A 19,218-nucleotide genomic window follows, 5' to 3' on the forward strand; every position below is an offset into this window, starting at 1 on the left:
CTTGCTTTTGATTGATCTCTTGCTAGCTTTTTCTTTCTTTGTTTTGCTTAGCTAGCTTGTTTATTAGTGAAAGCTTGGTGGCAAGTGTTGCAGCGGTCTTTTTGCTTAATTTTGCTCAACACTTTCTCACCACAGACACATGTCTCACAATTTCTTCCTAGGAACATTGATGCCACCAGCATCTCTTTGGATCACTAAATACTTTGTAGCTAGGTTGTTCTTGATAGTGGAATTTTGGTTGGCAATCCCAGCTTAGTTGATCTAAGTGGCCAAGTTTCAAAATACTCCTCAGAACCTACTTGTCCAAGCATATCCTAGTACAAAAACACCACATGCATATGTCCAAGGGTCCAAGCTATTGGTGTCTAGTGATGTGTGGAAAACGATCCAACACAAAACTCACCGGCAAGTGTACCGGGTCGCATCAAGTAATAAAAACTCACGGGAGTGAGGTCGATCCCACAGGGATTGAAGGATTGAGCAATTTTAGTTTAGTGGTTGATTTAGTCAAGCGAATCAAGTATTGGTTGAGTGATTTATCTTTAACAGAAACTAAATTACTTGGAATGTAAAGGGAGAGGGGAGAATTGCAGTAAATTAAAGGGCAGGAAAGTAAAAGAAGCTGAATCTTAAAGAACAAGAAATTAAATGACTGAAACTTAAAGTGCAAGAAATGTAAATTACAGTAACTTAAAGTGCAAGAAATATAAATTGCTTGAATGGAAAAGGGATTTAAGGATTGGGAATTCAGAATTTTAGCAAGAGAAAGTAAGTTGCAGTAATTAATAAAGCAGAAATTGAATTAGGAATAACTAGAATCCAAACAGAAATGGAAATTAACATGCAGCTGAGGTTCACAGAAGAACCAAAAAGAAAATTGGGATCTCAGGACTCAAGAGACTAGATAGCAAAGTCTAGATCTCAATTACCTTCCCAGATCCAAGTTCACAAAGCAATTAACAAGAAATTGAAGAAGAAGCAGTAAAGGAATTGTAATTAAACTCAATTGTGCAGAAAGATGTTTAAAGAGATTTTGAATGGAGATTGAGACAGAATTTCCTCAATTCTTCACACCCAAAACTCAAAACAAGGAAATTAAAAAGGCCTAAGCAAGAACGAGGAAGAAGAGAGATCAATTCTCCTCCCCAATTCTCTAAAATCTCAGTGAAGTCCCCAAGAGAAGTTCCAAAGTGCAAAAATAAAATTCAAAGCTCTAAGAAAGTGCAAAATTCAAAAGTCAAGTTAAAGTCCTAATTACATCAAACTAGCTCCTATTTATACACTTTCTATCCTTGGATCTTGGGATTTTGGATGGGCTTTTTATTTGGTGAAGAAATGAATTTTATTGGATTTTTAATCCAATTTTAGCCCAAAAATAATAGCTTCCAGGAGGCTGCCCTGCCCTTGTGGAGGGCAGGGCAGAAATTTGATGTGTGGTGCGTGCGTGGTGCGGCTTGGTGCGGCTTGGTGCGCAGGATGCTGCCCTGCCCTCGCGGAGGGCAGGGCAGAAAAAATTGGTGCGCCAGATTGGTGCCTTGGTGCGCCAGATTTGTGTGCTGGCCGTGCCACAACAAAATGCTGCCCTGCCCTCGCGGAGGGCAGGGCAGTGTTTCCAACATGAAGTCCTGCGTTCGAAACTTGGATGCTACACACGCTACCCATTTTCCTTGGCTTTCTTGGTACCAAAGTGAGGCTTAATTCCTTGCTTCCTCATGGTCCCGTGTTCAACTCTTGTGGCAAGCATTGTAGGCATTTTCCTTTGATTTTCTTCCCTTGGTGAGCCTGATACTGCTCTTGAGGAGGGCAGGGCAACATTTTGTTCTTCTTGATTCCAAGGCACAGATTTGTGCTCTGCCCTTGTAGTGGGCAGGGCAGAGTTGCCTTTCATGCTTTGTTCCCTTATGTTGCCCTCCTGGAGGGCAGTGTGCCCTTGTGGAGGGCAATGCTTGCTTCCCTCCTTCATAAGCCACGCCTTTTTCTCCTTTGGCCACACTTTCTTAGGCCACGCTTTCCTCTTTTCTTATTTTCTTCACCTACATTAAATCAAAACAACCACTCTAAGTATCACTAAATTCACAAGGCTTATAAATCAATTAAAATTCAACTAAAATTAGCTTAAACCTCATGAGTTAACATTAATTTCATGGTGGTTGTTTGATTTAAAGAAGTTATGCATTTTCACTCCAAATCACTTACTTAAGATGCAAGAAAGTGCATAGAGACTAATAAAACAAGTGAAATTAGCTTGAAAAATGGGTATATGATGACTTGTCATCACAACACCAAACTTAAATCTTGCTTGTCCCCAAGCAAGCATCAAAATTGAGAGCAATTGAAATGAATTAAGAAAAGAACACATATCCTTATTAGGCATATAGCAGAACTTGATTTATAGGATCTTTATGCAGACAATGATAACTCAATTATTGTTGTTGTTACATAATATACATCTTTCCTCAAAGGCTTGCTAAACTTGCTGTTATAAGACTTACTTTTTAATTACTCCCTTGCTAACTTTTCTTTCTTATAATGCTTAACAAGCTTATTATTCTTTTGGAGGTTTGGTGTCAAATGTTGCAGTAGTAGCCTTTGGCTTTATTTTTTTTTCTTTTGCTCAACATCTTTTCACCACAAACACATGGCTTACTAATTCTTCCTAGGATCATTGATGCCCAGCATCTCTTTGGATAACTAAATGTTCTGTATCTAAGTTGCTCTTTATTGTGGACTTTCAATTGGCCATCCCAAATCAGTTGATCTAAGTGACCGGGTTTTAAAATACCCCTTAGAATTTACTCATCCAAGCATATCTCAGTACAAGAACATCACAGGCATATGTCCTAGGGTCCAAGCTATTGGTGTCCAACCTTTATTCTTTGTTTTTCTTGCCATTTTGGCTTTTTCTTCTTCCTTTTCTTTCTGTTTTTGTTCTTAAGGGCTTTTTCTTTATTGATGAGAGTCTTTACAACAGCAAGCTAACTCACACTTGAATGAGAATGATATTATGCAACAATTATTTCATGAGTCATGCATTTAATCAAACACATATACCACCATTAACTTCCATTCTTACTTATGCAACATTGGATATTTCACTTTTCAATTCAAACAAAATCTCTTTTATTCAAGCATGTGGGAAACAAAACAAAATTTCAAGCTAAGTGATGGATAACAAGCATTATGCAGATTTAGCATTTTTAACAAACAATTTCACTTGCAACTAGATAAACACTTTAGCAAGACATACAATGGTTTCCAGCTTCAAAACATTTCACAGCAGCAAGGATTAAGTTTAGATACAACCTTTGAAGTTGCAGCCCTTTGATTCTTCCTTCTGTTGTGTTCTCTTTGAGTTAAGATGCATAATATCTTCAATTGTTGACTTATGTCCTGCATAATTCTCAAAGTTGCTTGCTTCTCAAGCCCTTAATTATATGGTTAGTATGCATAAACTGAGTGTGGTTCCTGGATTGATTTTGGTGTGGGAACACCAAACTTAATCGTTTGCCACTGCCTCTTATGCAACAATTTTAACCATATGTGAAACCTTGTGTCCTTGCTAAAAGTTAATGAAATTAAAGCTAGAAAGCAATTAAACAGTCAAATAATGTGTTTGGTTGCTTGGAGCTAGCATCATGCAAGAGGTGAGAATGTGTTTTTAAATGATATTTTTGGTGGAACACCAAACTTAGAATCTTTCATTCTCCCTTAAATTGTTTTGGTGTGCAACACCAAACTTAGCTCCTTGCAATGCATACCAATTATTCAACATTTTTATTAAAAGAGCTATGAAAAGAAAACTACCTCAGCTTGGGTTGCCTCCCAACAAGCGCTCTTTTATTGTCACTAGCTTGACATCTTCTGTTCTGCTGATCATGGAGGTTGAAAATCACAGTGCCTTAGCTTGTCTTTCTTTACTGTGAACTTCCTTCCGGTTTCCTCTTTGATGACCTCTATAAATTCTTGTGGAAGGATCTTAGTCACAATGTAGTGATCAGACAACTGTGGGGAGACACCTTCATGGTTTGAATATTGATCATCACTCGATCCCCTAGTGAAAATTTTCCAGTGGGGATTTTCTGCTTTTCTTTAGTTCTATCCTCTGTCTCTCCTTGAAAGAATTCCTTGTTGTGTTCTTCTTGGCTGGTACTTCCTTTGTCCAGTATTTTCTCATTGTCCTCTATGATCCTTTTCCATCCTTCCTTCTTTGTAGCATCTTCATTGTTGGTTGGTTTGTCTTCAATGGTTTTGAGGAAAGTATTTGGTTTCTTCTCACCCATTTCTGCAAAGTACTTCGCCAGTTGAGCTATCTGCTCCTCAATTCCTTTGATTAACATCTCTTGGTTCCTTGTTGTTTCCTCTTGGTGTTTCATCATTCTCTCTATTAGGATCTCCAAGTCTGTGATTCTCTGAGAGTCTTGTGAGATTGGTTGGTTATGAGATGTTAAAGGTTGGAAGAGTGGGTGTGATGGTGGCATGTAGTGGTTGTTATTGCTGTAATGGTGTTTTTGTTGGTTTGTGAAGTTGGGGTTGTTATAATTGAAGTCCCTTGGTTTGTGATTTTGGTACTCGTTCCTTCTCCAGTTGAGATGAGTCTGGGAGTGTCTGTGTTGTGAGTATTGGCTTTGAGTGGTATTAGTGGGTGGGTGATGTTGATTGTTTGTGGTCATGGAGTTGCCCTGGTGGAAACTTCCTTGTTCTTGATGTTGAGACTCCCTCATTCTCAGATAAGAATGGGGTCTCCATGGTGGAAATTTGGCATTCCCTGCAGCAGATAGCTCCATGTTTTGCTGTGGTTGATGGTGCATTTGTCTGTTTAGGTCCTTGAACGCATTCACCCCTTCAATATTCATCACTTTTTTTTCTGAGATTGCATTCTGTGGTTTCTCAAATGAATGTTGGTTGTTGACTCCTTTGTCATTGAAGTCTGCAATTCCTTGGGCAGTTGTTGTTGCTTTGAGTAGGCCATCTGAGAAGTAGTCCACTACTTTTCTTGTTTCTGGGGTCAATCCTTCATAGAAAGCTCGGAAGCCCACTTTATCAGTCGCTTTCTTGTATCTTTCCCAGGCCTTGAAGAGTGGTTCTTCGTCCCCTTGTGTGAATAGATGTTCCTCCTCTTTCAGCTGGATGATCTGTCTGGATGAGGTGAATTTGGCCAGAAATTTGGTGACCAAATCATCCCAACTAGTGATACTTCCTTGGGGAAAAGTTTCAAACCATTGTGCAGCTTCACCCTTTAATGAGAAAGGGAATAACAGGATCTTATAAGTGTCATGATCTGGACCATCGGTTTTGACTGCATTACAAGTCTTCAGAAAAGTGGATATGTGCTGCTGAGGATCTTCCGATGGATTTCCGTCATAAGAACAATTGTTCTTGATGAGTGTAATAAGTGGTGGCTTCATGTCATGATACCCTTTGTCTGTAGAAACTCGTACGCAAACAATCAAGATGACCAAACAACAGCACGCTTGAGAATTGAGTGCAGTTAATTGAGATAAATTGTTAGCGAGTTAATAGAGGCAATTTCTCAAACAGTTAGTATGTTAGTAAAAAAAAATAAAAAAATAAAGAAAAAGTGCTTGATCTAGATCTCCACTTCACTTAATCATTGTCAATCTGTTTCAATCCCCGGCAACGGCGCCAAAAACTTGATGTGTGGAAAACGATCCAACACAAAACTCACCGGCAAGTGTAACGGGTCGCATCAAGTAATAAAAACTCACGGGAGTGAGGTCGATCCCACAGGGATTGAAGGATTGAGCAATTTTAGTTTAGTGGTTGATTTAGTCAAGCGAATCAAGTATTGGTTGAGTGATTTATCTTTAACAGAAACTAAATTACTTGGAATGTAAAGGGAGAGGGGAGAATTGCAGTAAATTAAAGGGCAGGAAAGTAAAAGAAGCTGAATCTTAAAGAACAAGAAATTAAATGACTGAAACTTAAAGTGCAAGAAATGTAAATTGCAGTAACTTAAAGTGCAAGAAATATAAATTGCTTGAATGGAAAAGGGATTTAAGGATTGGGAATTCAGAATTTTAGCAAGAGAAAGTAAGTTGCAGCAATTAATAAAGCAGAAAATGAATTAGGAATAACTAGAATCCAAACAGAAATGGAAATTAACATGCAGCTGAGGTTCACAGAAGAACCAAAAAGAAAATTGGGATCTCAGGACTCAAGAGACTAGATAGCAAAGTCTAGATCTCAATTACCTTCCCAGATCCAAGTTCACAAAGCAATTAACAAGAAATTGAAGAAGAAGCAGTAAAGGAATTGTAATTAAACTCAATTGTGCAAAAAGATGTTTAAAGAGATTTTGAATGGAGATTGAGATAGAATTTCCTCAATTCTTCACACCCAAAACTCAAAATAAGGAAATTAAAAAGGCCTAAGCAAGAACGAGGAAGAAGAGAGATCAATTCTCCTCCCCAATTCTCTGAAATCTCAGTGAAGTCCCCAAGAGAAGTTCCAAAGTGCAAAAATAAAATTCAAAGCTCTAAGAAAGTGCAAAATTCAAAAGTCAAGTTAAAGTCCTAATTACATCAAACTAGCTCCTATTTATACACTTTCTATCCTTGGATCTTGGGATTTTGGAAGGGCTTTTGATTTGGTGAAGAAATGAATTTTATTGGATTTTTAATCCAATTTTAGCCCAAAAATAATAGCTTCCAGGAGGCTGCCCTGCCCTTGTGGAGGGCAGGGCAGAAATTTGATGTGTGGTGCATGCGTGGTACGGCTTGGTGCGGCTTGGTGCGCAGGATGCTGCCCTGCCCTCGCGGAGGGCAGGGCAGAAAAAATTGGTGCGCCAGATTGGTGCCTTGGTGCGCCAGATTTGTGTGCTGGCCGTGCCACAACAAAATGCTGCCCTGCCCTCGCGGAGGGCAGGGCAGTGTTTCCAACATGAAGTCCCGCGTTCGAAACTTGGATGCTACACACGCTACCCATTTTCCTTGGCTTTCTTGGTACCAAAGTGAGGCTTAATTCCTTGCTTCCTCATGGTCCCGTGTTCAACTCTTGTGGCAAGCATTGTAGGCATTTTCCTTTGATTTTCTTCCCTTGGTGAGCCTGATACTGCCCTTGAGGAGGGCAGGGCAACATTTTGTTCTTCTTGATTCCAAGGCACAGATTTGTGCTCTGCCCTTGTAGTGGGCAGGGCAGAGTTGCCTTTCATGCTTTGTTCCCTTATGTTGCCCTCCTGGAGGGCAGTGTGCCCTTGTGGAGGGCAATGCTTGCTTCCCTCCTTCATAAGCCACGCCTTTTTCTCCTTTGGCCACACTTTCTTAGGCCACGCTTTCCTCTTTTCTTCTTTTCTTCACCTACATTAAATCAAAACAACCACTCCAAGTATCACTAAATTCACAAGGCTTATAAATCAATTAAAATTAGCTTAAACCTCATGAGTTAACATTAATTTCATGGTGGTTGTTTGATTTAAAGAAGTTATGCATTTTCACTCCAAATCACTTACTTAAGATGCAAGAAAGTGCATAGAGACTAATAAAACAAGTGAAATTAGCTTGAAAAATGGGTATATGATGACTTGTCATCATCTAGCCTTATTGTTTGTTTCTTTGCCCATTCTTGGCTTTTCTTTCTTTTTCTTTTTTGTTTTGCTTCATTCTTAAGGGATTTTCATTAATTAACATACTTTATAGCAGCAAACTAATTCACACTTCAAAAAACATGTTATTATGCATCTTTTGTTATTTGAGCTAACCATTAAATCAAACAGATACCACCACTGAATTTCATTCTAACTTCTACAACATTGAACATTCACTTTCTATTTCAAACATTTTTCTTTTATTCATGCAACAGGGAAACAAAACAAAATTCAAGCTAATGAGGAATAACAAACATAATGCAAGCTAGCATTTTTGGCAAACATCTCCACTTACACCTAGTTAAACACTTCAGCAAGATATATAGGAATCTCTAAGTTAAAACACTTTACAGCAATCAAGGATTAAGTGTCAATACAACCTATTGGGAATGCCTCATAACTTTTCCTTCTGTCATCATTATTTCTCTCTGTTGCTCCTCTTTTGGATGATGATGCAGATCCCTTTCACAGGTTGAATGTTTTTCTGCATAATCCTTGGAAGTTGCTTGTCTCTCAAGCCCTTAGGCACATGGTTAGTATGCAAAAATTGTTTGTGGGCTTTTGAACTTTGGTGTGTGAACACTAAACTTAATCCCTTGCCAATGTTTCTCATGCATCAAAACAACCATATGTGAAACCCTTTTGTCTTTGCTTAAGGTTATAAAACTAAAAACAAGAAAACAAACAATGGTTAAATGGTTTATCTGATTGCTTGGAGCTAGCAACCCTTTATGCAGAAGGTGAGAATGTGTTTTTAAATGAGATTTTGGTGGAACACCAAACTTAGCATCCTTCACTCTTCCTTAAATTGTTTTGGTTGCAACACCAAACTTAGTTCCTTGCACTATAGATAAAACTACTCAACCCTTTTTTTATTGAAATAGCTATGAAAAGAAAACTATCTCAGGTTGGGTTACTTCCCAACAAGCGCTTCTTTATTGTCACTAGCTTAACATCCTTCATTAGGGTGGTTGATAGTTTTGATGTCTCAGTTTGTCTCCTCTCACAGTAAGCTTCCTTCCAGTGCCTTGATGTTTGAACTCTGCATGCTTCAGTGAGAGTATCCTGTTGATTGTGTAGTAATCATTAGATTGTTGATTTGTCCCCAACTGCTGGTAAATTAGTTGCACTTTATCTCCCTTTGAAAATCTTTCAATTGGGATCTTTTTGTTTTTCCAACCTTTTTTACCCTTTTTTTTGCTTTTCTTCCCCCTTTTTTGGTGATTCTTCTCCTTTCATAGTGGGCTGTGTTTTGGAATTTGTCTTCTTAGTGATCTACTTCTCACTTTCTTCTTGCTTTCTCTTATCATTCTTTAGAGTCTCATTCTCCTTTTGCCCTGCTTTGCTGCTTGTTTCTTCCCCTGGAAGAGAACTAATGAGTGTCTTGTTGGTTTCTTCCTTCCACTTCAAGTCTTCTTTGTCAACCTCCATGCATTTTTCCTTTTCATCATTATGCTGTGCTTCTGGAAAGACATTCAGAGTAATGCTTTTATCATGTACCCTTAGGGTCAGGTCTCCTTGTTCAACATCTATGATGGCCCTTGCTGTGGCCAAGAAGGGTCTTCTCAAGATAATAAAGTCACTCTCTTCTTCTCTTAGATCCAGGATCACAAAGTTTGCTGGGAATATGAATGTCCCTACTTGGACCAGGAGATTTTCAATCACTTCTCTGGGAAATACCAATGATTTTTCCACAAGCTCTAGTGACAATTGTGTGGGCTTTACATCCTCTATACATAGCCTTCTCATCATAGAATAGGGAATTAGATTGATGCTTGCTCTTAAGTCATATAGTGCCTTATCAATGGTTAGACTACCAACGGTGCAAGGCAAGAAGAATCTCCCAGGATCCTTGAGTTTTGGTGGGATGACCCTTTGAATCACAACACTGCATTCTTCGGTGAGCATAATGGTTTTCTTCTCATGCCAACTTCTCTTTTTATTGATAAGTTCTTTCAAGAACTTTTCATATAGAGGCATCTGCTCTAATGCTTCAGCCAGGGGGATATTAATCTCCAACTTCTTGAAGACTTCAAGGAATTTGGGGAAGTGCTGATCCTTTATCTCCTTGTTGAACCTTTGAGGGTATGGTAAGGGAGGTGTGGAAGTCTTCTCTAACTGCTTCTATCTTTGAGATGGTTCCTCCATTACTTGCTTCCCTTTGCTTGATTCTTGTGGCTGCTCATCTTTCTCTTTAGGCTTCTCTTTTTCTTGCTTGCTTGCTGTCATCTCTTCCTTGTTGTTAGCCTCATTTTTTTCAGCTGGCTTCTTGTCATTCTCCATGGGTTTTTTGTTAGCTTTCTTGTTATTTACTAAGGTCCTTCCACTCCTTAATTGAATAGCTTTGCATTCTTCTTTAGGATTTGGAATGGTATCACTTGGAAGTGAGCTTATTGGCCTTTCAATCACTGTCTGTTTGGACAGTTGTCCAATCTGTCTCTCTAAGTTTCTCATTAAAGCTTCATGATTCTTGCTTGTTAGTTCCTACTGTTTCATCATCTTTTCCATTAGTATCTCCAAGTTGGAGATCCTTTGAGTATCTTATGGTATCTGTGGCTGATTATGAGATATTGAGGGTGGATGATAATTGTTTTGGTTAGTGGCTAGATGATTGGATGGATAATAGTTGGAATGGAATGATTGTTTTGGGTTTTCTGTATGGATTAGCGTTAGTGTTTTGCTGGTTGTTGTTGTTTGTGTTTCTTGAGTTGTTGTGGTTTGAATTTCTTTGCCATGGCTGCTGGTTTTGATTGTGGTTATCTCCCCATCTGAGATTTGGGTGGTTCTTCCAGGAGGGGTTGTAGGTGTCACCATAAACTTCATTTGATCCAGAACCTTGGTTGTGCACATATTGAACTTGTTCCTACTGCTGATCCTCTTGGTTTTCTTTATTTGATCCCTACCCAGTTGATGGTTGATTGGTGACATTCACTGATGTAACTTGTAAACTGTCAATTCTCTTTAGCCATTTGCTCAAATTGTTGCTGGATTTGCTGCTGCATCACCTTATTTTGGGCTAGGATAGTGTCCACACCTTCCAACTCCATGACTCCTTTCCTTTGGGCTGGTTGCCATTGCCTTTGATGAGCAAAAAAATATTGATTGTTTGCCACTATATCAATGAGGTTTTGGGCCTCCTCTGCTGTCTTCATCAATTGCAAAGAACCTCCTGCTGAGTGATCTAGTGCTTCTTGAGCTTTTAAGGTCAAGCCTTTATAGAAATTCTGGAGTATGTCCCATTCATTGAACATTTCAGGGGGACACTTTCTGATCAAGGTCTTCTATCTCTCCCAAGCCTCATAGAATAACTCTCCATCCATCTGAATGAATGTTTGGACCTCTATTTTGAGTCTAATGATCCTTTGAGGAGGATAGAACTTGGCTAAGAACTTATTCACTAGATCTTCCCAATTGTTGATGCTATCTCTTGGAAATGACTCCAACCATTGAGTTGCTTTGTCTCTGAGGGAAAATGGAAATAACAACAGCTTGTAAATGTCAGGATGTATCCATTAGTTTTGACAGTGTCACAAATCCTAAGAAAAGTGGATAAGTGTTGGTTTGGATCTTCAAGTGGACCTCCTCCATAGGAACAATTGTTTTGTACTAAGGTGATGAGTTGTGGCTTTAATTCAAAGTTATTTGCATTAACATTTGGGGTAAGGATGCTACTCCCACAATGCCTTGGATTAGCAAATGTGTAAGAAGCCAAAACTATCCTCTGAGATTGACCATTGTTGTTGGCTACTCCCACTGGTGGATTTATTGGATTCTCCTCCATTTATTAGTACTATTCTTTAGAAGTTTCTTCACCAATGACATTTTTTCCTCTTGCTTCTCTTCTTAATCTCCTGAGAGTCCTTTTGTCTTGGTCACACAAATTAGGAATCTCTCTTCTTGCCTCTGTCATACAAATAAAACACAAAAAACACACAAGACCAGAAAAACCAGGAACACTGCACTCTACTACTAGAGTGAGGGCATGGTTAGCTTAAGCAAAAATTCAAACAGTTAGTGTGTTAGTCAAAAATAAAGAAAACAAAGAAAAAGTGCTTAATCTAGAGCACCACCATACTTAATCATTGTCAATCTAGTCAATTCCCGACAACGGCACTAAAAACTTAATGGGTGGAAAATGATCCAACACCAAAACTCACCGGTAAGTGAACCAGGTCGCATCAAGTAGTAATTACTCACATAAGTGATGTCGATCTCACAGGGATTGAAGGATTGAGCAATTTTAGTTAGATGATTGATTTAGTTAAGCAAATAGTTGATGAGTTGAGTGAATTGTGATAAACAGAAGCTAAATTACATGAAACTAAAAGGGAGATGGAGAATTGACAGTAAATTAAAGAGCAAAAAAAGTGAACGAGCAAAATCTTAAAGTACAAGTAATGTAAATAACTGAAACTTAGATTGCAAGAAATGTAAATGCTGAAGCTTAAAGTGCAAGAAATGTGAACTACTGAATCTAAATTGTTGTGAAACTTAAATTCTGAAAGATTAAAGGGATTTGGGGAGTTGGGATTCAACATTGAGCAAGAAAATGTAAAGAGCAATCAAGAAGAAAAGTAGAAAATGAAGTAAAGTGCAGAAGATCTTAAACAGAAAAGGAAAATTTCTTGAAGGAACAAAATAGAAGTAAACTTAACTCAATTATTAAATCTAAAGGAGAAATTGAAGATCTCAGGGGATCAATGAGACTAGAAAGTAAATCTAGATATCAATTCCTTCCTTAATCAAACAGAAACAAAATTGGAGAAGAAATGTAAATGAAACAGCAAATAAAACTCAAATCCAATTCCTCAATTCTTTGAATTATGCAGAAGAAGAACAAGATGAATTTCAAATCAAGTATTGAAACAGAATTCCTTCAATCCCAATCCAAAATTCGAAACAAAAGATGGAAGAGTAAAATAAAAACTAGAGAGCAAGACTGAGATCCAATCTCAGTTCTCGAGCTCTCAATGAAAACTAATTTTTAAGAAAAATGAAAAATGAGCTAAGAGTAAACTAAAAATTAAAAAAAAAAGGTACTCTTTAAATCAAACTAATTCATATTTATACACTTTCTATTTTTTCATCTTCATAATTTGGAGTGGGCTTTTCAACTTATGAAGAATTGGATCCAATTTGGCCTTTGCTTGAAAATGGAACAAGGGACACCTCCCAGGAAAGCGCTCAGTTAAAGTCAAAAACGCAGCGCTCAATTTGCTTGGTCCCAGGCTCGTGCTTAGCTCAATTGTTCATGGCGCTACGTTAAGTAATGTAACGTAGTGCCCCTCCTAATGTCAAGCCCTTGTCAACCTTCTTCAAACCAGCCTTGTTCATGGTGCTACGTTAAGTGAGTGAACGCAGTGCCCTTTGTGCGCAAGGTGAGGCTCCCTCTTTCGAGCCTTGGTGAGTTCATTTTGCCAATTTCCTTTGTGAAGAGTAGCGCTCTGTTAGTGCTTCTAAAGTAGCGCCCCTTTGTTGTTTGCCTCGTTCACCATTTCGAGCCCTGGTGGTTGCATTTGTGCCAACAATTCTTTTGTAGTAGCGGTTCTCTTGGTTCCCTTATGTGCACGGTTCGATTCCTGGCTCCTTCACTTGCAAATGTTGCACCTTTATTTTCTTTGGGGAGGCCAGGAAAAAGTGAGAACTTTTAACGTAGCGCTCTCTCCAATTGAGCGCTACCCTTGTTTTCCTTGGCTCCCTTGAGTGCTGCGCTTTGTAACTCAACGTAGTGCCATGCCTTTGCTTCCTTGGCCTTATTACTTTGGTGCTGGGCGCTTGGTGTTGGCGCTAAATTAAAGAGCGTTGCGCTAAATTGGGGAGCGCTATACTTGGTTCCTTGAGTGAGTGACTCTTACTCCTTTGGTGAGTGCCACCCTTTTGTGCTGTGGGTCACGCTTTTCAAAGTGTGGCCTAAGGTCCAAAGCGTGCTCTAAGGTTCATTTTTTTCACCTACAAGTAATCAAAACAACCAATCAAAGCATCACCAAATTCACAAGGTTTATAAATCATTCAAAAACCAACTAATTCTAGCTTAAACCTTATGATTTTGTGTCAAAGAAAGGATGGTTGATTGATTTACCATAACCATGCAAATCCACCCCAAACCACTTATTTATGGTGCAAGAAAATGCATAAAACTTAATGAAACAAGTGAAAAATTCTTGAAAAGCTAGCATAAGATGACTTGTCATCTGAGCTCACCCATCCTAGTACTACTCTCGCCCAAGCACGCTTAACTGTGGAGTTTTGATGGGATCCAGTGCATTAGTGCTGGTATGACCGTGCCTATTAAAGTTTGCGCGCACAATTATCATAAGCATGTTGCACGACATAGAGTAACTCAAGCCGCGAGGCCTTGCGGGGACAGCGAGAGCCTGCGGAAGCTCAAGCCATTGAGGATTGCTTTAAGATATCCTTTTCGGGATAGAATTATTTAAAGAAAGAGGGTCAGTATGACATAAAAAAATAGGTGCAACATGAGGACTTTCCAGGAGGTCACCCATCCTAGTACTACTCTCGCCCAAGCACGCTTAATTGCGGAGTTCTGATGGGATCCGGTGCATTAGTGCTGGTATGATCGCACCTATTAAAGTGTACGTACACAATTATTATAAGCCTGGGGCGTGACATAGAGTAACTGGAGCCGTGAAGCCTTGGGGGGATCGCGGGAGCTTGCGGAAGATCAAGCCATTGAGGATCACTTTAAGGTATCTTTCTCAAGATAGAATCATTTAAAGAAAGAGGGTCAGTACGACGTAAAGAAAAAAAAGAGAGGTGCAACCCGAGGACTTCCTATGAGGTCACCCATCCTCGTACTACTCTCGCCCGAGCATGCTTAACTGCGGAGTTCTAATGGGATACGGTGCATTAGTGCTGGTATGATCGCACCTATTAAAGTGTGTGCACACAATTATCATAAGCATGGGGCGCGACGTAGAGTAACTCGAGCCGCGAAGCCTTGCGGGGATAGCGGGAGCCTGCGGAAGATTAGGCTATTAAGGATCGCTTTAAGGTATCCTTCTCGGGATAGAATCGTTTAAAGAAAGAGGGTCAGTACGACGTACAAAAAAAAAGAGGTGAAACACGAGGACTTCCCAAGAGGTCACCCATCCTAGTACTACTCTCACCCAAGTACTCTTAACTGTGGAGTTCTGATGGGATCCGGTGCATTAGTGCTGGTATGACCGCACCTATTAAAGTGTGCGCACACAGTTATCATGAGCATTGGGCGCGACATAGCGTAACTCGAGCCGCAAAGCCTTGCGGGGACCGTGGGAGCCTGTGGAAGATCCGGCCATTGAGGATCGCTTTAAGGTGTCCTTCTTGGGATAGAATCGTTTAAAGAAAGAGGGTCAATACAATGTAAAAAAATGCGGTGCAACACGAGGACTTCCCATGAGGTCACCCATCCTAGTACTACTCTCGCCCAAGCATGCTTAACTGTGGAGTTCTAATGGGATCCGGTGCATTAGTGCTGTTATTATCACACCTATTAAAGTGTGCGCACACAATTATCATAAGCATGGGGCGCGACATAGAGTAACTTGAGCCGCGAAGCCTTGCGGGGACCGCCGGAGCCTGGGGAAGATCAGGACATTAAGGATCACTTTAAGGTATCCTTCTCGGGATAAAATTGTTTAGAGAAAGAGGGTCAGTACGACGTTAAAAAAAAAGAGGTGCAACACAAGGACTTCCCAGGAGACCACTTGACCTAATACTACTCTCACCCAAGCATGCCTAACAGCAGAGTTCTGATGGGATCCGGTACATTAGCGCTGGTATGATCGCAACTATTAAAGTGTGCGCACACAATTATCATAAGCATGGGGCGCGACATAGAGTAACTCGACCCGCGAAGCCTTACGGGGACTGTAGAAACCTGCAGAAGATCAGGCCATTAAGGATCGCTTTAAGATATCATACTTGGGATATTATTATTTAAAGAAAGAGGGTTAGTATGACGTAAAAAAAAAAGAGATGCAACACGAGTACTTCCCAGGAGGTCACCCGTCCTAATACTACTCTCTCCCAAGCACGCTTACTTGCAGAGTTCTGATGGGATCCGGTACATTAGCGTCGGTATGATCGCAACTATTAAAGTGTGCGCATACAATTATCATAAGCATGGGGCGCGACATAGAGTAAATCGATACGCGAAGCCTTACGGGCGCACCACAGAAACCTGCAGAAGATCAGCCCACTGAGGATCGCTTTAAGATATCCTACTTGGGATAGAATTGTTTAAAGAAAGAGGGTTAGTACGACATAAAAAAAAAAGAGGTGCAACACGAGTACTTCCCAGGAGGTCACCCGTCCAAATACTACTCTCGCCCAAGCACGCTTACTTGCAGAGTTCTGAGGGGATCCGGTACGTTAGCGCTGGTATGATCGCAACTATTAAAGTGTGCACACACAATTCTCATAAGCATGGGGCGCGACATAGAGTAACTCGACCCGCGAAGCCTTTCGCGGACCGCAAAAACCTGCAGAAGATCAGGCCATTGAGGATCGCTTTAAGATATACTTCTCGGGATAGAATTGTTTTAAGAAAGAGGGTCAGTACAACGTACAAAAAAAAGAGGTGCAACACGAGGACTTACCGGGAGGTTACCCATCCTAGTACTACCCACGCCCAAGCATGCTTAACTGTAGAGCTCTAATGGGATCTGGTGCATTAGTGCTGGCATGATCGCAACCATTAAAGTGTGCGAACACAATTATCATAAGCATGGGGCGTGACATAGAGTAACTTGAGCCGCGAAGCCTTACGGGGACCGCCAGAACCTGCGGAAGATCAGGCCATTGAGGATCGCTTTAAGATATCCTTCTCAGGATAGAATCGTTTAAAGAAAGAGGGTCAGTACGACGTACAAAAAAAAAGAGGTGCAACACAAGGACTTCCCAGGAGGTCACCCATCCTAGTACTAATATTGCCCAAGCACGCTTAACTGTGGAGTTCTGATGGGATCCAGTGCATTAGTGCTGGTATGATCGCACCTATTAAAGTGTGCACACACCATTATCATAAGCATGGGGCGCGACATAGAGTAACTCGAGCCGCAAGCCCTTGCAGTGACCGCGGGAGCCTGCGGAAGCTTAGAACATTGAGGATCGCTTTAGGGTATCTTTCTCGAGATAGAATCGTTTAAAGAAAGAGGGTCGATACGACGTAAAAAAAAAGAAAAAAAAGAGTTGCAACACGAGCACTTCCCAAGAGGACACCCATTCTATTACTACTCACGCCTAAGCACGCTTAATTGCAGAGTTCTGATCAGATCCGGTACATTAGTGCTGGTAAAATCGTACATATTAAAGTGTGCGCCCACAATTATCATAAGCATAGGGCGCGACATAGAGTAACTCGAGCCGCGAAGTCTTGCGGGGACCGCGGGAGCCTGCGGAAGATCAGGCCATCGAGGATTGCTTTAAGGTATTCTTCTCATGATAGAATCGTTTAATGAAAGAGGGTCAGTACGACATAAAAAAAAGGGGGAGGTGTAACATGAGGACATCCCAGGAGGTTACCCATCCTAATACTACTCTCGCCCAAGCACGCTTAACTGCGGAGTTCTGATGGGATCCGATGCATTAGTTCTGGTGTGATCGCACCTTTTAAAGTGTGCGCACACAATTATCATAAGCTTGGGGCGCGACATAGAGTAACTCGAGCCGAGAAGCCCTACGGGGACCGCGGGAGCTTGTGAAAGATCAGGCCATTGAGGATCGCTTTGAGGTATCCTTCTCGGAATAGAATCGTTTAAAGAAAGAGGGTCAGTACGACATAAAAAAAGAAAGAAGAGGTGCAATGCGAGGACCCATCCTAGTGCTACTCTTTCCCAAGCACGATTAATTGCGGAGTTCTGATGGGATCCGGTACATTAGTGCTGGTATGATCGCACCTATTAAAGTGTGCGCACACAATTATCCTAAGCATGGGGTTCGACATAGAGTAACTCGAGTTGCGAAGCCTTATGGGGACCGCGGGAGCCTACGGAAGATCAGGCCATTGAGGATCACTTTAAGGTATCCTTTTCGGGATAGAATCGTTTAAAGAAAGAGGGTCAGTATAACATAAAAAAAAGAAGAGGTGCAACGTGAGGACTTCCCAAGGAGGTCACCCATCGTAGTATTACTCTTGCACAAGCACGTTTAACTGCAGAGTTCTGATTGGATCCGGAGCATTAGTGCTGGTTTGATCATACATATTAAAGTGTGCGCACACAATTATAATAAGCATGTTGCATGACATAGAGTAACTCGAGCCGCGAAGCCTTGCGGAGACCGCGGGAGCCTGCGAAAGATCAGGCCATTGAGGATCGCTTTAAGGTATCCTTCTCGGGATAGAATCGTTTAAAGAAAGAGGGTTAGTACGATGTAAAAAAAAAAAGAAAAGGTGCAACACGAGGACTTGCAAGGAGGTCACCAATGCTAGTACTACTCTCACCCAAGCACGCTTAACTACAGAATTCTGATGGGATCCGGTGCATTAGTGCTGGTATGATTGATGAGTTTCTAATTCACACTCCCATTCAAAAATTAGTGAATTAGTTCTTTTGGCAAGCGCACTAAAATTATCGCCAAGTAATAACCCACAGTGGAGTGGGATTGTATCCATAAAGATTGGCAAATTCAAGCAGTTTTAATTGATTGATGAATTAGTCAAGTGGATCAATAAGATTGTGAAGTGCAGAATTGTAAATGAGATAAATGTAAATGACTAGAATATAAAGAAAAGCAATAAAGTGTAGAAATGGAAATTACAGAATGTAAAGTGCTGAATCATAAATGACTTGAATGTAAATGGGAGTGGGGAATTGCTGAATGTAAAAATTAAGCTGTAAAGAAATGGATAGATAAAAATGGGGAAATTCATTGAGATTGGGAGATGTTGTCTCTTTGGATCAAATCTAGCTTATATCTTCTTCAATCATGCAACTCATTGACCTCTTGGCAATCATGATTGATTGAGCCCCAATTCCTTGGTGACTCAATCTCTCAAATCTTGATCAATAGCCAATTCTTTGGTCTAATTGCTCATGAAGAGAGATATGCTTGGTCCCTGATTATACCACACACCCTCATAGGTCCAGGTAGAGGGAGGATTATATGTCACGTATCCAACCACCAAAACCCAGAATCTACTCAAGTGTGAGAAGGGATTTCACGCATGATTTCATGTTTCCTTTCCCAAGGTTCCCATGAAACCCAGTTGCATTCAATCTCTTTCCCAAGATAATTGAACACTAAGCATTAAGAACGAAATTCCTTCAAGCAAATCAAAGAGAAGGTGAAGAGAAGAAGAATTTCACTATTATCAATCTATCAAGTACAACAGAGCTCCCTCTGTCAATGAGAGGGAAGTTAGCTACTCATAGCTTGAAAAGTACTCAAAAGTGGAGTGTAAAAGTGGATCTAAAACTAAATGCTTAACCCCTCTTCAGTACTCCTTGGGGGTATTTATACTACTCCTATTAAAATAAAAGAATTACAAAAGTGAAAAGGGAAAATTACATTTTGGAGGGAAAAGAAAACACTCAATAAGCGTGACTTCTTAGCTGGCGTGTGGCTGGCGCTTTACCGGCGTGTCACGTTCCCTTCAAACTAGCTTGGCGTGC

General features: G+C 40.4%; 7 non-coding genes and 7 pseudogenes across 7 annotated transcripts; all 14 read right to left on the reverse strand.

Moving 5' to 3' along the window:
- Positions 1-14,069: 14,069 nt before the first annotated feature.
- On the reverse strand, positions 14,070-14,188 carry LOC112699092 (5S ribosomal RNA). Its single transcript, XR_003152214.1, has one exon. It is a non-coding gene; the product is annotated as a 5S ribosomal RNA (ribosomal RNA).
- Positions 14,189-14,374: 186 nt separating this feature from the next.
- Positions 14,375-14,493, reverse strand: LOC112699331 (5S ribosomal RNA). The gene has a single exon (XR_003152412.1). It is a non-coding gene; the product is annotated as a 5S ribosomal RNA (ribosomal RNA).
- Positions 14,494-14,676: 183 nt separating this feature from the next.
- LOC112699182 (5S ribosomal RNA) lies at positions 14,677-14,795 on the reverse strand. Its single transcript, XR_003152298.1, has one exon. It is a non-coding gene; the product is annotated as a 5S ribosomal RNA (ribosomal RNA).
- Positions 14,796-14,975: 180 nt separating this feature from the next.
- Positions 14,976-15,094, reverse strand: LOC112699303 (5S ribosomal RNA). The gene has a single exon (XR_003152384.1). It is a non-coding gene; the product is annotated as a 5S ribosomal RNA (ribosomal RNA).
- A 182-nt stretch (positions 15,095-15,276) lies between these two features.
- LOC112699525 (5S ribosomal RNA) lies at positions 15,277-15,395 on the reverse strand (annotated as a pseudogene).
- Positions 15,396-15,577: 182 nt separating this feature from the next.
- On the reverse strand, positions 15,578-15,696 carry LOC112699468 (5S ribosomal RNA; annotated as a pseudogene).
- A 184-nt stretch (positions 15,697-15,880) lies between these two features.
- Positions 15,881-15,999, reverse strand: LOC112699380 (5S ribosomal RNA). Its single transcript, XR_003152453.1, has one exon. It is a non-coding gene; the product is annotated as a 5S ribosomal RNA (ribosomal RNA).
- Positions 16,000-16,181: 182 nt separating this feature from the next.
- Positions 16,182-16,300, reverse strand: LOC112699419 (5S ribosomal RNA). The gene has a single exon (XR_003152487.1). It is a non-coding gene; the product is annotated as a 5S ribosomal RNA (ribosomal RNA).
- Positions 16,301-16,483: 183 nt separating this feature from the next.
- On the reverse strand, positions 16,484-16,602 carry LOC112698865 (5S ribosomal RNA). Its single transcript, XR_003151999.1, has one exon. It is a non-coding gene; the product is annotated as a 5S ribosomal RNA (ribosomal RNA).
- A 190-nt stretch (positions 16,603-16,792) lies between these two features.
- Positions 16,793-16,911, reverse strand: LOC112699526 (5S ribosomal RNA; annotated as a pseudogene).
- A 184-nt stretch (positions 16,912-17,095) lies between these two features.
- Positions 17,096-17,214, reverse strand: LOC112699448 (5S ribosomal RNA; annotated as a pseudogene).
- Positions 17,215-17,400: 186 nt separating this feature from the next.
- Positions 17,401-17,504, reverse strand: LOC112699547 (5S ribosomal RNA; annotated as a pseudogene).
- Positions 17,505-17,687: 183 nt separating this feature from the next.
- On the reverse strand, positions 17,688-17,807 carry LOC112699549 (5S ribosomal RNA; annotated as a pseudogene).
- Positions 17,808-17,999: 192 nt separating this feature from the next.
- On the reverse strand, positions 18,000-18,107 carry LOC112699538 (5S ribosomal RNA; annotated as a pseudogene).
- Between the last annotated feature and the right edge of the window lie 1,111 nt (positions 18,108-19,218).

The sequence above is a fragment of the Arachis hypogaea genome, chromosome 6 (genome assembly GCF_003086295.3).
Source record: "Arachis hypogaea cultivar Tifrunner chromosome 6, arahy.Tifrunner.gnm2.J5K5, whole genome shotgun sequence".
In the NCBI taxonomy this organism is placed as follows: Eukaryota; Viridiplantae; Streptophyta; class Magnoliopsida; order Fabales; family Fabaceae; genus Arachis; species Arachis hypogaea.